A 13,053-nucleotide genomic window follows, 5' to 3' on the forward strand; every position below is an offset into this window, starting at 1 on the left:
TGCCTCTGAACTTCAAGGCACCAGGATCAGTGGTGTTAGCTTCTTTGCTTCTCATGGACAAATCAATGTCAGAAATGGACCATAATTCAAGTCAACCATTGAATTGTGATCCATTTCTGACATCAGCCATGGCCACAGTGTTTCTTATTTGGTCATTCAAGCCCTTTGGTTTTAGCAACTTCTGTGGTGTATCTCTCTTGCCAGTGGGCTCCAGAAGCACTAACTGGCTACTGGGAGAGCTCTTCATGCAATGTTGGAACCCTGGGGCTCCCCACTGAGTCTGGGCACTAACAAGAACAAAGACTCAAGTCTAAATGTCCTGCCTTCCAGCTTCCAAATCCTTACATCATTTGGTACAAACTCACTGGTCCAATCTGAGTCCCACTCCATCCCAACCCAATTCCTTCTGTCAGCATAGCCTCTGCCACCCCTTCTGATGCTGTCACATTCCTTCCTCCTTCAAATGCACTCTCATCCAAATCTCATTTGTCCTTCAAGGTCCAGCTCAATGGCCAGTTCCTCCAAGAAGCCTCCTATCTACTGGCACGCCAGCTTTATTGATCTTTCTCTTTCTTAAGTACAATTTGACACAATTTTTATGCATCATAATATATCATTCATTCTTTCCTCTGTTGAGCTTGCCTTCCTAACAGACTACATATTCCTTGGGGCCGGGTCGTGTCAAATTATTTCAGTGCCTTCACATGGCTTCACACACACAGGCTGATTTAACAAATAAACTTGACTGACCCTACCTCAGGGTTAAATACCTAGTATTTCTGGAGTCTCTCTCTTTTTTTTATTTTTTTTTGGTTTTGTTTTAACATTGGGAAAACCACCACCTTTTTAAACTTTTCAGCATCACGTTGATGAGGACAATTGAACATCAGTATGTTTGCTGGGGAAGTAGAACAAACTTTCTGTCCAAGACAGAAATAGAATCCTCTCCTCCAACCCCCTGCCGGAGCCTGTCATCTATACATAAAATGGTCACATGGGCAGAACATACGAGGCAATCGAAGGTTCTGTGGATGATTAATACTCAAGTGGAGCCGTGGCATTTGTCAACAGCCACCAGCGTTCAGCAAATGTGCTGCTGGTCACTGAGCGGGGTCTATTGTGAAGCATTATCCCTGCTCTGAATGGGGCTGGCTTTACGTAACAGAAGGACAGGAGGTGGAAAAGCAAAGCACCAAGAAATAGGTGAATGCCATTTTTCCTTTTTAAAAAGCACCGTGCAGAGAAACTTGTTATGGTGGAGTAAAATTTCACACCATAGACTCAATTCTGAGTTTTTCAAGCCTTGAGACTCATGGGCAAGATAAAGAGGTAGTTGAACTGAAGGCTTAAGTTAAATTCAAGAAGTGATACTCTGCCCTTGTCCCCCACTGGAAATAAATGGAAAGTATCTGGTTTGGTGGTGCTTGTCCGGGTAACCAGGCCTAAACTTCCTATGTTCTGACCCTAAATCAACACAGGCAACATCCTGATCAAATTATTGTCCTGTAGCTGTGATCCACACAGCTGTAGGGGAAAATGCTCTTACCCTGGTGGGTTACAGAAGAAGTCACTTTTAACAACCACAGCCCCTACCTCCCCTCACAGCCCCCACCTCCCCTCACAGCCCCCACCCCTACACACACACACACACACACACACACACACACACACACACACACACACCCTCCGTGGTGGGCCTCTAGCCTGCTTTCCAGCCTGCTGCCCTCTTCATCCTTGCATTTCACACATTCCATTCCAAGTACAAACCTCCTCCACCTGCAAGTTGCAGAAAAGATAAAAAGGTGAGATAAAGGCTGAGGATGAAGGGACTTTGCCCTGGGTAGCTAGACAGCAGAGCCTGTTGAGAAGTTGGCAGGAAGCTGTGAGCGGTGGGGCTCTGGACCTGGATTGTCTGTGTTCCTGGGCTGCTTCCCTACTTCCTAGCTGTGTCGGTTGAGCAAACTGCCCAACTTTCCTAGGCCTGGGTTATACTTCTATAAACAGGGATGACAGCAGTATTAGCCTTGTCTTGTGGGTTTATGGTGGCAAGTACATGAGTCAATACATATGAAGCACTTGGAATAGTGTCTGGAACATGGCGTGTGCTCAGTAGGTATTATCATTATAGAGGAGGGCAAGCAAGTCCCCTAGGGGCCATGGTAAGACCCACACGAGACAGTGCCAGTTCTTGCACATAATCTGCTCTGTTCATTTATTTTATTCAGCAACAATTTATTGAGACCTGATATGCACCAGGCACTTCCCAGGTGCACAGAATACAGAGGTGGAAAAATCATGCAGTCCTCACCCTTGTGAGTTACAGTCTAGCCTGTATGTCCATTCGTGGACTCTCAGCTCGAGATGCGCAGCCACTGCACTCTGGGTGTGCTGCCCGGGGGCTGGCCCACGGGGAGGCTTCGCCACTGTTCTCCTTTCAAGTAGTCTCCTCATGGACATCCTTGATTCATTCCCACTTAGATGCTAGAATCAGCCACTCACCAAAATCCCAGACCTAGGTAAAATCACCCTTGGCTCTCTGAGATGCCAGCTCCACCCCTTTCTTTGCTTCTACTTCCCAGAATGTTGGTTCTTGAGCCACACTGAATAGGCTTCCCTGGCCTAATTCCATCGTGGGGTGGGGAGTGGGGGATTCCCCTCACACCCCAAAACAAGTCTTGGACACCAGCAGGATGTTCAAGAATTCAATTCAATTCTGATGTCCTATAAGACTGCTCCCCTACCTCACCCCCATACACACGTCAGATGTCAGCTGCAAACCCAGGCTCGTACCTGTGCTCCTGATGAACTGGCCATAGATTGGAGGTTCAGTGACCTCCTCCTTGGTTTCTCTCACTTTGATAGAATGACTCACAGAACTCAGGAAAACCTGTTTACTCACGATATTATCAGCTTATTACAAAGAGTACTGAAGGATAAGAATCGATAGTCCGATGAAGAGACACATAGGGTGAAGTTCTGCACAAACGAGTTTCTGTCCTCATGGAGCTTGGGGCCCAGCACAGTGGAACATGAAAGTGTTTTGGTTCCCCAGTGAGGAAGTTCTCCGAAAGACAAAGACCAACAGTGAGCTGTCCTCCTGGGTTTTTTTTTTTTCCTTTTTTTTTTTTTGGTACATGCCCCTAGTGGAGCCCGAACCCGGGACTCTCTGGTCCGCAGGCCGATGTTCCAAGTGCTGAGCCAAACAGGCCAGGGCTCCTCCTCGGTGTTTATGGAGGCTTCACTACATAGCCATGACTGACTAAGTCGTGGGCCATTGGCAACTGAAGTCAGTCTTGAGCCCCACTCCCCTCCCCAGAGGTGGGCAGTGGGGGTGGGACAGAAAGTTCCAAACCTTAATCACTTGGTTGGTTCTCCTGGCAAACAGCCCCCACTTTTGAGTGGGGTAAAAAGACACCTTTCTCACCCTCAATACTTGGGAACTCCCAAGGGATTTTGGAAGCTGTGAGCCAGAAACTGTGGATGAAGACCACGTACTTTATAAATCACAATATTCATGCACACTCCATGTTCCTGACCTTTCATTGCAGTTGGTCCTTTGGTTCCCCAAAGCGTTGTTAGTGGGTGTACCTTGCCTTTTCTGTTCTCCTCAAGCCTACCCCCCCACCGCCCTGCCATTTCCTAGTCCTACACCCCATTCTGAACTACTGACCTTATTCTACTTCCCTGAGACCCAAGTTGGCCATCAGTAGCACTCTCTCCATCTTCTCCACCTCGAAATCACCTCAGACTGCAACCCATCCTCTGTTATCAGTGGAGAGAGTGAGCCGAGACTGAGCTGGAACAGCCTGTCTCACCTCCAAAGCCAGCCTCTACGTGTGTTCTCATCCCGCCTCTCCCCCACCCCTCCAGTCCTGACTCCCCTACGCATCCCCTTCCGCCATTCTAGCTTCCTTGGGCTCCTTGCACTGCCTCCTTTCTCAATGCATATAAAATGCACAGATTCATTCATTCACTTTTTTACCCCACAAACACCAGTTAAGTGCTAACACATGCTATGTGCTAAGCAACTCTTCTAGGATCTGGAGATACAGCAGTGAAGAAAATAAAATCTCTACTCTCCTGGAGCTGATGCTTTGGTGTGGAAAGTTGGCTAATAACCAGACAAAATAATGTAGTGTGTCAAATGGTGAAGAACACAACAAGCTGAAAGCATACATCCAAGAGGCGCTGGGCCTGCTGTGAACTGCAGAGGAAGGGTGGAGGGCAAGAGGGAGGCAGGCCATGCCTTGGAAGGGCCTCCCAGGGGTAAAGCTGCTTTATAATGGTGAAAGAGAAACTGCCAAGGGTCTTACTGCTTTGCCAATTTGCTGAGAAGCTTCTTTATTTTGGTGTTGCACAGTACAACAGTCTGGATATTGTTCCCAGCACATTCTTGGGTCTGGCATGTTCTATGACGGCAAGAAGCCTACCGCTTTCTGCCCTAAAATCCCAGGGTATCTGGTTGATAATGGAGTGCAGTAGTTTGTCCAAAACAAATGATTCCATCTCTTGAAGGCTCTACTGCGTGTTTTGGCAAATGAACACAATAAAGATTTCCGTGTGGTCCTTCAGCCTATCGCCTTATCTAGGCCCAGGTAAAGAGGAATTTGGGAGAGGATTTGACTGAGTTATAAACATAATACTTTCCAACAACTGATTAAAGAACCATCAGGATGGAAAAATAACTCTTTGCTTCATTCTCATAATAAATGTATAAAAGTATTAAACTTTTATACTTTATAGGGCACTTTTATATGCTCAATCTCATTGGCTACCCAATATATTATATGGCAAAAAATTTGTTATAACTGATTTATCACTGAGCTCAATGTATTTTCCAGTTGACATGGGAGTATGCATTCTTTGCAAAATAATTAAGTTTTATTTTTGTTATTTTTGCTTTTAGTGCCAGTTAAGAATTGTCTCGAATTGCCCTGGCCAGTTTGGCTCAGCGGTTAGAGTGTCGGCCTGTGGACCAGAGAGACCCAGGTTTGGTTCCTGCTAAGGGCATGTACTTCAGTTGCAGTTTGTCCCTGGCCCCAGTTGGGGTCATGTGGGTGGCAACGACTCGATGTGTCTCTCTCATGTCGATGTTTCTCTCTCTCTCTTCCTCCCTCTCTCCCTCCCGCTCTATCTGAAGATAAATGCAAAAATGTCCTTGGGTGAGGATAAAAATAAAGAAATAAAGAATTATCTCAAATCACATTAGAGTCTTGCTATCTTGAAAACTTGAGGTCCTAGAATGGATAGCTTTACATTCCAAGTGAATTAATAATGGGCTTCATCCAACATTCCCACAGAGATGCCCCAGCATACCAATCTTCATGTTCCTCGTGCTTGGAATGTGTGAGTCCTCTTCGAGCTACATTCTGCTGCAGGCAACTTCTATTCTGGGGAGAACTTGTTTCTTTATATAGAAACCAGTACCCCTGTCAAATCAAGTGAGTACATGAGTCATTTGTACATTTCCTAAAAGCCATTACATCTAATTTTTTTCATCTGCTATCCATTCTTTTTTAATCAGAAGAAAAATGCATTAACAATGCAAACATCTTGGCAAAATGACTAAACTTTCATAGACTACAGTTACAGTGAAAATGTTTTTTATGGTGAGTGAATTTCACACATTTAAGAAAATGATCACATCACCATTTGCATTTTTACCAACCAAGTAACTTATGTACCTCTGCTAACTTGGGGCTCCAATTCCATACTTAACATTATGATCTCTTAGACATGATGAATGGTCTGAGACAGTGGTGCTACTTAGGGCTTAGAGGTATTTGATAGTGACTATAATTTTGACAGCCAGATGAAGCAATGAGAAGCAGTGGCACTGGCCTCAAAAACTTACTCCCTCACTTTCCCTGTGATTTGGGGAGTAGGGGAAAAGTGAAGCTTGTTTTTTCCTCATATCCTAGGTGGGTATTTATGGCGAGTTTCCATTTCTTTTTAGCTTAGTACATTATGCTAAGGAACTGAGGCTGTGCGGAGAGGCTTTGCCATCTGTGCAAAAACAAATAATGATGCCTAGTCCTCAGGTGACTCTTTAGGCACCCCTAGGGGAAGTTAGAGGGCAAACAGTAGGTGTGTCCAATTTTCTTAGGAATTTGAGACCAAAGGGTTCCCTTAAACAACTGACTCAATTGTCTGAACCTTTTCTTCTTGGGCCTTATCTCCTGATCACAGTATCTTGTCAAGCTTCCCAAGAACACTCATTCCTGGGGGACCAAGGCTGATACTTATTCCTTTCTGCTCCTTTGTCTTCCCTACAAATGATGGGTTAGAGAGAAGGGGCAGAGGAACATGTTGGATTTCTTGCCACTGCAGAAAAGAATGAAAAGATCTAAAAGAACATTAGCACTGTTTAGCTGCAATATTGTTACACCTTTCATTTAACTAAGGGAACTCCCAACAATGCCTTTATTAATAATACAGTAATGTTAGTTCCTAATGTTCTAAAAGGCTTTGGGAAAATGGGCACTGTAAGTTTTCCTACTCCCAATGAAAACACAGTGAAAATTCAATATTTGTTCCAAGTAAAGTTTTTTTTAAACGTTTTTCATTGATTTTTAGAGAGAGAGGAAGAAAAAAGGAGAGAGAGAAAAAAAAAATCAATGTGAGAGAGAAACATCAATTGGTTGCCTCCTGGACACACCTGGATGGGGATCAAACCTGAAACCTGGGCATGTGCTCTGACCAGGAATTGAACTGGTGACCTGGACATGTGCCCTGACTGGGAATCAAACTGGTGACTTTTCGGTGCACAGGACAATGCTCAACCAACTAAGCCACACCGGCCAGGGTCCAAGTAATGTTTAAAATGTGAAATTATTCTGAGTTATTTTCATCAGATTGCTTATCAAATAGGTGTTCTATGTTCCCAGCAAAATGACTTAGAATATTAAGACTCAAATCATTTGAAAAAAGAAGAAAATCTCAGATTTTCCCTGAATGAAAAAGAGAATTATTTTCACCTTTTCTTTTACCTTTAGTTTATATATTACATTGAAATAGAGAAAGAAGGTGGAGGTAACCTTCCAGAATAAGACAGATAAAATCTGATAGAGCACCAAGGGAATATAATTGTAGAACACCAGTTCTTCTTTCTCTGGATTGTGGAAAGGGGGAAATGTGGGCCATTTGCTGCCATAGAAACCAACCAAAGTATGTGGGAGGGGGAGGGAAGGCCATTGCATGAACATAAAGGTCTCACTCTTTTTTTTCAAAGTTGAAGCATTCTCTAGTCAATAAGTGATCTTTCTCTTGGCCAAAGGTGTGTGTGTGTGTGTGTGTGTGTGTGTGTGTGTGTTGGTGTAAATCCTTTTTATTTAGGTAAGTTCCAATCTGCCTTCCCTACTACTTTGCTTTTTGAACCTGGTGATTCTGTCTTTCAGTCCAGGGTCTCCTTAAAGGAAGGCTGACAAAAAGGAATCATTGAGCACCTCTGTGTACCAGGCATAGCTCTCTGTAATGGAAAGCATAGAACTGTAAGACATCTAATACACTCTGCTTAAAGCCACTGCATGAAAACCCTCTATTATGCTAAGTTATATCTGTCCCTATTTCCATACTCAGAGATCTCTTAGAAAATGAGCAGCTCAAAATGAATTCTTTCCCCTCTTTAATTCAACAGCTATTTACAAGTCATGGCTCTTTTTAATTTTTAAAATTGAATATTAAACATGACCATTACAAACAATCCTCAATGCAGATGGAGGAGGCACACTTCCTGTGTTTGCTGTTCCTTTACAATTCCATGTCTCAGGTACCATCTTTCCCTTTCCCTTACCAGTCCTTCAGTCCTTTCCACACTACAATGAAAGGCAAGGAGCAATGGGCCAGGTGTAAGTACACCAAAGCCCATCTTTCTGGAAAGAGGCTGCAGGAGGAAAGATATCAGCTCAGTATAAGCGGGCTCCAGTGGATGGTAGGGAGTACCCATTACTGGACATATTCTGGACTAAGTTGGACAATTTCTTAGCAGAGACGTTGTAAGAGGGAGATGGACTAGATGCCCTGTAACATCCCTATGTAAAGAAACAGACTATTGATCAGATTCCAAAATGGTGGCAGAGTGAATGGAAGCTACACAGACCATCTCCCAGGATCAAACTGGAATTACAACAAAAATAAAGACAAATCATTGGGAAAAAACAACAGAAAAGTAGCTAGAGAGGAACTGTATAACCATGGACAGAAAGAGGACACTAAATAGAGCCTGATAGGAACTGCGAAGGCACACGAGGGTGGGCTGGGAGCCCATGGACAGCAGCTGTTTTAGTTGTGAGCAGCTCCCTCAGGGTTAAAATCCCAAGCCGGCCCCACAGTGCAGAGGGCTGGGACAGAGCACTAAATTAGCTACAGCCACTCACCTTTGGCTCTGGCAGAGGGAAAGCAGACTGGACTGGAACTGTGTGGAGAGACTCAGGATTTGGAGAGCTGGGAGGGCAATGGGAGTTTTGTGCTGAATCACTCCCTCATATGACAGTAGCCATATTACTCAAAGAGCCCCTTCCCAGAGTCCCTGGAGAAGCAACAGCCCCACCCTCAGGAATTTAACACCACCCGGCCAGTCCAGAGAAATGCAAACTGAGGCTCATTAACAGCCAGCAAGCATATGCCCCACCAGCTGGAAATTCTCTTACCCTGAACACCTGAGGGATTTTTTCATTCACTTGAGGGCCACAACCCAAGATTCATCAAGTAACTGAGATTAATAGCCTTCAGGCAAAAAGCTAGAGGATAACTGAACCTTTTCAGGGCTTGCAAATCTACCCAGATAAGTAAGACTTGACATTGGTATTTAACATGGGTCCTCCCACACACATCCAAACTCAGTAGAGGGAGCCACAACCAGTGGAACACCAACACCCACAGGGAAAATTTGGCAGGCTCCAAAACTCACTTAGACAGCCCAAATGGTGAAACAATGATACAAATCCTGAATGAAAGAACAAGGTAATTCAAAAGATAATAAAATAAATGAAAGGGAATTGAGCAAGATATCAGAGGGAGAGTTCAGAGTAATAATCATGAAGAAGCTCAACAGCATGAGTAAAGATATAGAAGCACTAAAAACCAACCAAGTGAAAATGAAGAATGACATAGCAGAAATAAAGAACACATTGGAAGGAATAACTAGCAGAGTAGAGGATACTGAGGATCAGATCAGTGAATTAGAAGACAAGGTAGAAAAAAAATCACCCAATCAGAGAACCAAAAAGAAAAAGCAATTAAAAAACAGGAAGACAGCCTAAGAGAATTGTGAGACAAGTGGAAACATAACAATATCTGCATCATAGGAGTTCCAGAAGAAGAAAATGAGCAAGGGTTAGAGAATATATTTGAAGAAAGAGTGACAGAAAACTTCCCTAACTTGGTGAAGGAAAAAGGCATACAAGTACAAGAAGCACAGAGAGCCCCAGGTAAGAACCCAAATATGCTCACACCAAGACACATAATGATTACAATGCCAAATATTAAAGACAAAGACAAAATCCTAAAGGCAACAAGAGATAAGCAACAGGTTGCCTACAAAGGAACCCCCATAAGGATATCAGCTGACTTCTCAACAGAAACACTACAGGCCAGAAGGGAATAGCATGGAGTAATCAAGGTAATAAAAAAACAAGGATCTGAATCCAAGACTATCATTCAAAATAGAAGGTGAATTAAAGAGCTTCCCAGACAGAAAAAAAAAAAAAAAAAAAAAGGCTAAGTGAATATATTAGCATCAAACCAGCACTGTAAGAAATGTTAAAAGGACTGCTGTAATTAGTAGAAGAAATAGGAAGAAAACTATAACCACACTAAACAAAGTTGGCAATAAATAAGTACATATCAATAGCAACCTTAAATGCAAATGGATTAAATGCTCCAATCAAAAGACACAGAGTAGCTGATTGGATAAGAAAGCATGACTCATATATGTTGTTTACAAGAGACCCACTTCACAACAAAAGACTCACATAGGTTGAAAGTGAAGGGACAGAAAAAAATCTTCCAAGCAAACGGAAAGGAAAAAAGAGCTGGGGTAGCAATAGTCATATACAATAAAACAGACTTCAAAACAAAGGTCATAACTACAGACAAAGAAGGCCACTACATAATATTGAAAGTATCTACCCAACAGGAATATATAAGCTTGGTAAATTCATATGCACCCAATATAGGACTACCAAAATATATTTTAAAACTTCTGGAGGACTTCAAAGGAGAAATCAACAGCAATACAATCAGAGCAGGGAACTTCAACACCCCACTAACATCACTGGATAGATCCTCTAGACAAAAAATTAACAAGGAAACAGACTCTAAATGATGCACTAGATCAAATGGATTTAATAAATATCTACACAGAATTACACCCCCAAACTTCAGAATTCACGTTCTTCTCAAGTGCACATGGGACATTCTCAAAGATAGACCACATGTTAGGACACAAACTAAGTCTCTACAAGTTCAAGAAGATTAAAATCATATCAAGCATCTTCTTAGATTACAGTGGCATGAAACTAGAAATCAATTACAGCAAAAACATTTAAACACATGGGGTCTAAATAGCAAATTGGATCCAGCAACATATTAAAAAAATTATTCACCATGACCAAGTAGGATTCATCCCAGGGATACAAGGCTGGTACAATATTCGCAAATCAGTAAATGTAATACACCACATAAACAAAATGAAAGATAAAAACCATGTGGTCATATCATTAGATGCTGAAAAGGTGTTCAATAAAATCCAGCACCCATTTCTGATAAAAATGCTCAGCAATGTGGGAATAGAGGGATCATATCTTGACATGATAAAGGCCACATAAGAAAAACCTACAGCCAACATCATATTCAATGTGCAAAAACTAAAAGCATTTCCCTTAAGAATAGGAACAAGAAGGATGCCCACTTTCGCCACTCTTATTTAACATAGTACTGGAAGTCTTAGCCACAGTAATTAGACATGAAGAAAAAATAAAAGGGATCCAAACTGGGAAGGAGGCAGTGAAACTGTAATTTTTTGCACATGACATGGTATTGTTAATAGAAAACCCTAAAGACTCCATCAAAAATCTACTGGATTTAATAAAAAAATTTGGCAAAGTAGCAGGATGCAAAATTAACATCAAGAAATCAACAGTATTCTTATACACCAATAATAAACTCACAGAAAGAGAAACTAAAAAAAAAAAAACAATCACATTTACCATTGTGGCAAAAAAATTAAGATACCTAGAAATAAACTTCACCAAAGAAGTAAAGGACCTATTTGCAGAAAACTACAGGACATTGAAAAAAGAAATAGAGGAAGATACAAAAACGTGGAAGCATATACCTTGTTCATGGATTGGAAGAATTAACCTAATTTAAATGTCCACACTACCCAAAGAAATCTATAGATTCAATGCAATCCCCAGTAAAATACCAATGACATATCTCATAGAACTAGAACAAATACTTCAAAAGTTCATATGTAACAAAAAAAAAACACCCTGAATAGCCACAGCAATCTTGAAAAAGAAGGGCAAAGTAGGAGGGATCAAAATACCGGATATCAGGTTGTACTACAAAGCTACTGTAATCAAAACAGCCTGGTACTGGCACAAGAACAGGCATATAGATCAGTGGAACAGAACATAGAACCTGGAAATAGACCCAAGACATTATGCTCAATTAATATTTGACAAAGGTGACAAAAGCATACAATGGAGTAAAGACAGCCTCTTTAATAAATGGTGTTGGGAAAATTGGACAACTACATGCAAAACAATGAAACTAGACCACCAACTTACATCATACACAAGAATAAACTAAAAATTAATAAAAGATTTAAATGTCACTCGTGAATCCATCAAAATCCTAGAAGAAAATGTAGGCAGCAAAATTTCGGACATCACACCCAGTAGAACTTTCACTGATACAACACCTAAGACAAGAGAAACAAAGGAAAAATTTAATAACTGGGACTACATCAAACTAAAAAGGTTCTCCACAGCAAAAGAAACAACCATCAAAATGAAAAGGGAAACCAATATTTGGGAGAGCATAACTGCTAATGATACATCAGATAAGGGAGTAATTTACAAACGATATAGAGTACTCATACAAGTCAACAAAAGGAAGACAAAGAACCCAATTAAAAAATGGGCAGAGGTGCTAAGGGCATGTACCTCGGTTGCAGTTTGTCCCCGGCCCTGGTTGGTCGTGCGGGTGGCAGCCACTCGATGTGTCCCTTTCACGTCTATGTTTCTCCCTCTCTCTCTTCCTCTCCCTCCCTCCCACTCTATCTGTACAAAAAATGGAAAAATGTCCTCGGGTGAGGATTAAAAAAAAAGAAAAAAAAAAAAAATGGGCAGAGGACCTAAATAGACACCTCTCCAAAAAAGACATACAAATAGCCAACAGACATATGAAAAAACGCTCAACATCATTAATTATCAGAGACATGCAAATTAAAACAACTACGAAGTATCACCTCACACCTGCCAGAATGGCTGCCATCAACAAATCATCAAACAACAAATGCTGTGGAGAAAAGGGTACTCCAGTACACTGCTGGTGGGAATGCAGACTGCTGCAGCCACTATGGAAAACAATATAGTGTTTCCTCAAAAAATTAAAAATTGAACTGCCATTTGACCCAGTGATCCCACTTCAAGGAATATATCCTAAGAAGCCTGAAACACCAATCAGAAAGAATATATGTATGTTCATAGCAGCACTATTTACAATTGCTAAGATCTGGAAACAGCCCGAGTGTCCATCAATAGATAAGTGGATAAAAAAGCTGTGGTACATATACACAATGGAACACTATGCAGCTGTAAGAAGGAAAGATACCTTATCCTTTGAGATGACATCGAGGGACCTGGAGAGTATTATCCTAGGTGAAATAAGCCAATCAGAGAAAGACAAATACCACATGATCTCACTTATTTGTGGAATATAATGAACAAAATAAGCTGATGAACAAAATAGACCCAGAGCCATAGAAAGGAGTATGGTTCAGACTGACAAACCTCAGAGGAGGGAGGCAGGGAGGAGGGAGGAGAT

This window comes from Molossus molossus, unplaced genomic scaffold (genome assembly GCF_014108415.1).
Source record: "Molossus molossus isolate mMolMol1 unplaced genomic scaffold, mMolMol1.p scaffold_m16_p_1, whole genome shotgun sequence".
NCBI lineage: Eukaryota > Metazoa > Chordata > Mammalia > Chiroptera > Molossidae > Molossus > Molossus molossus.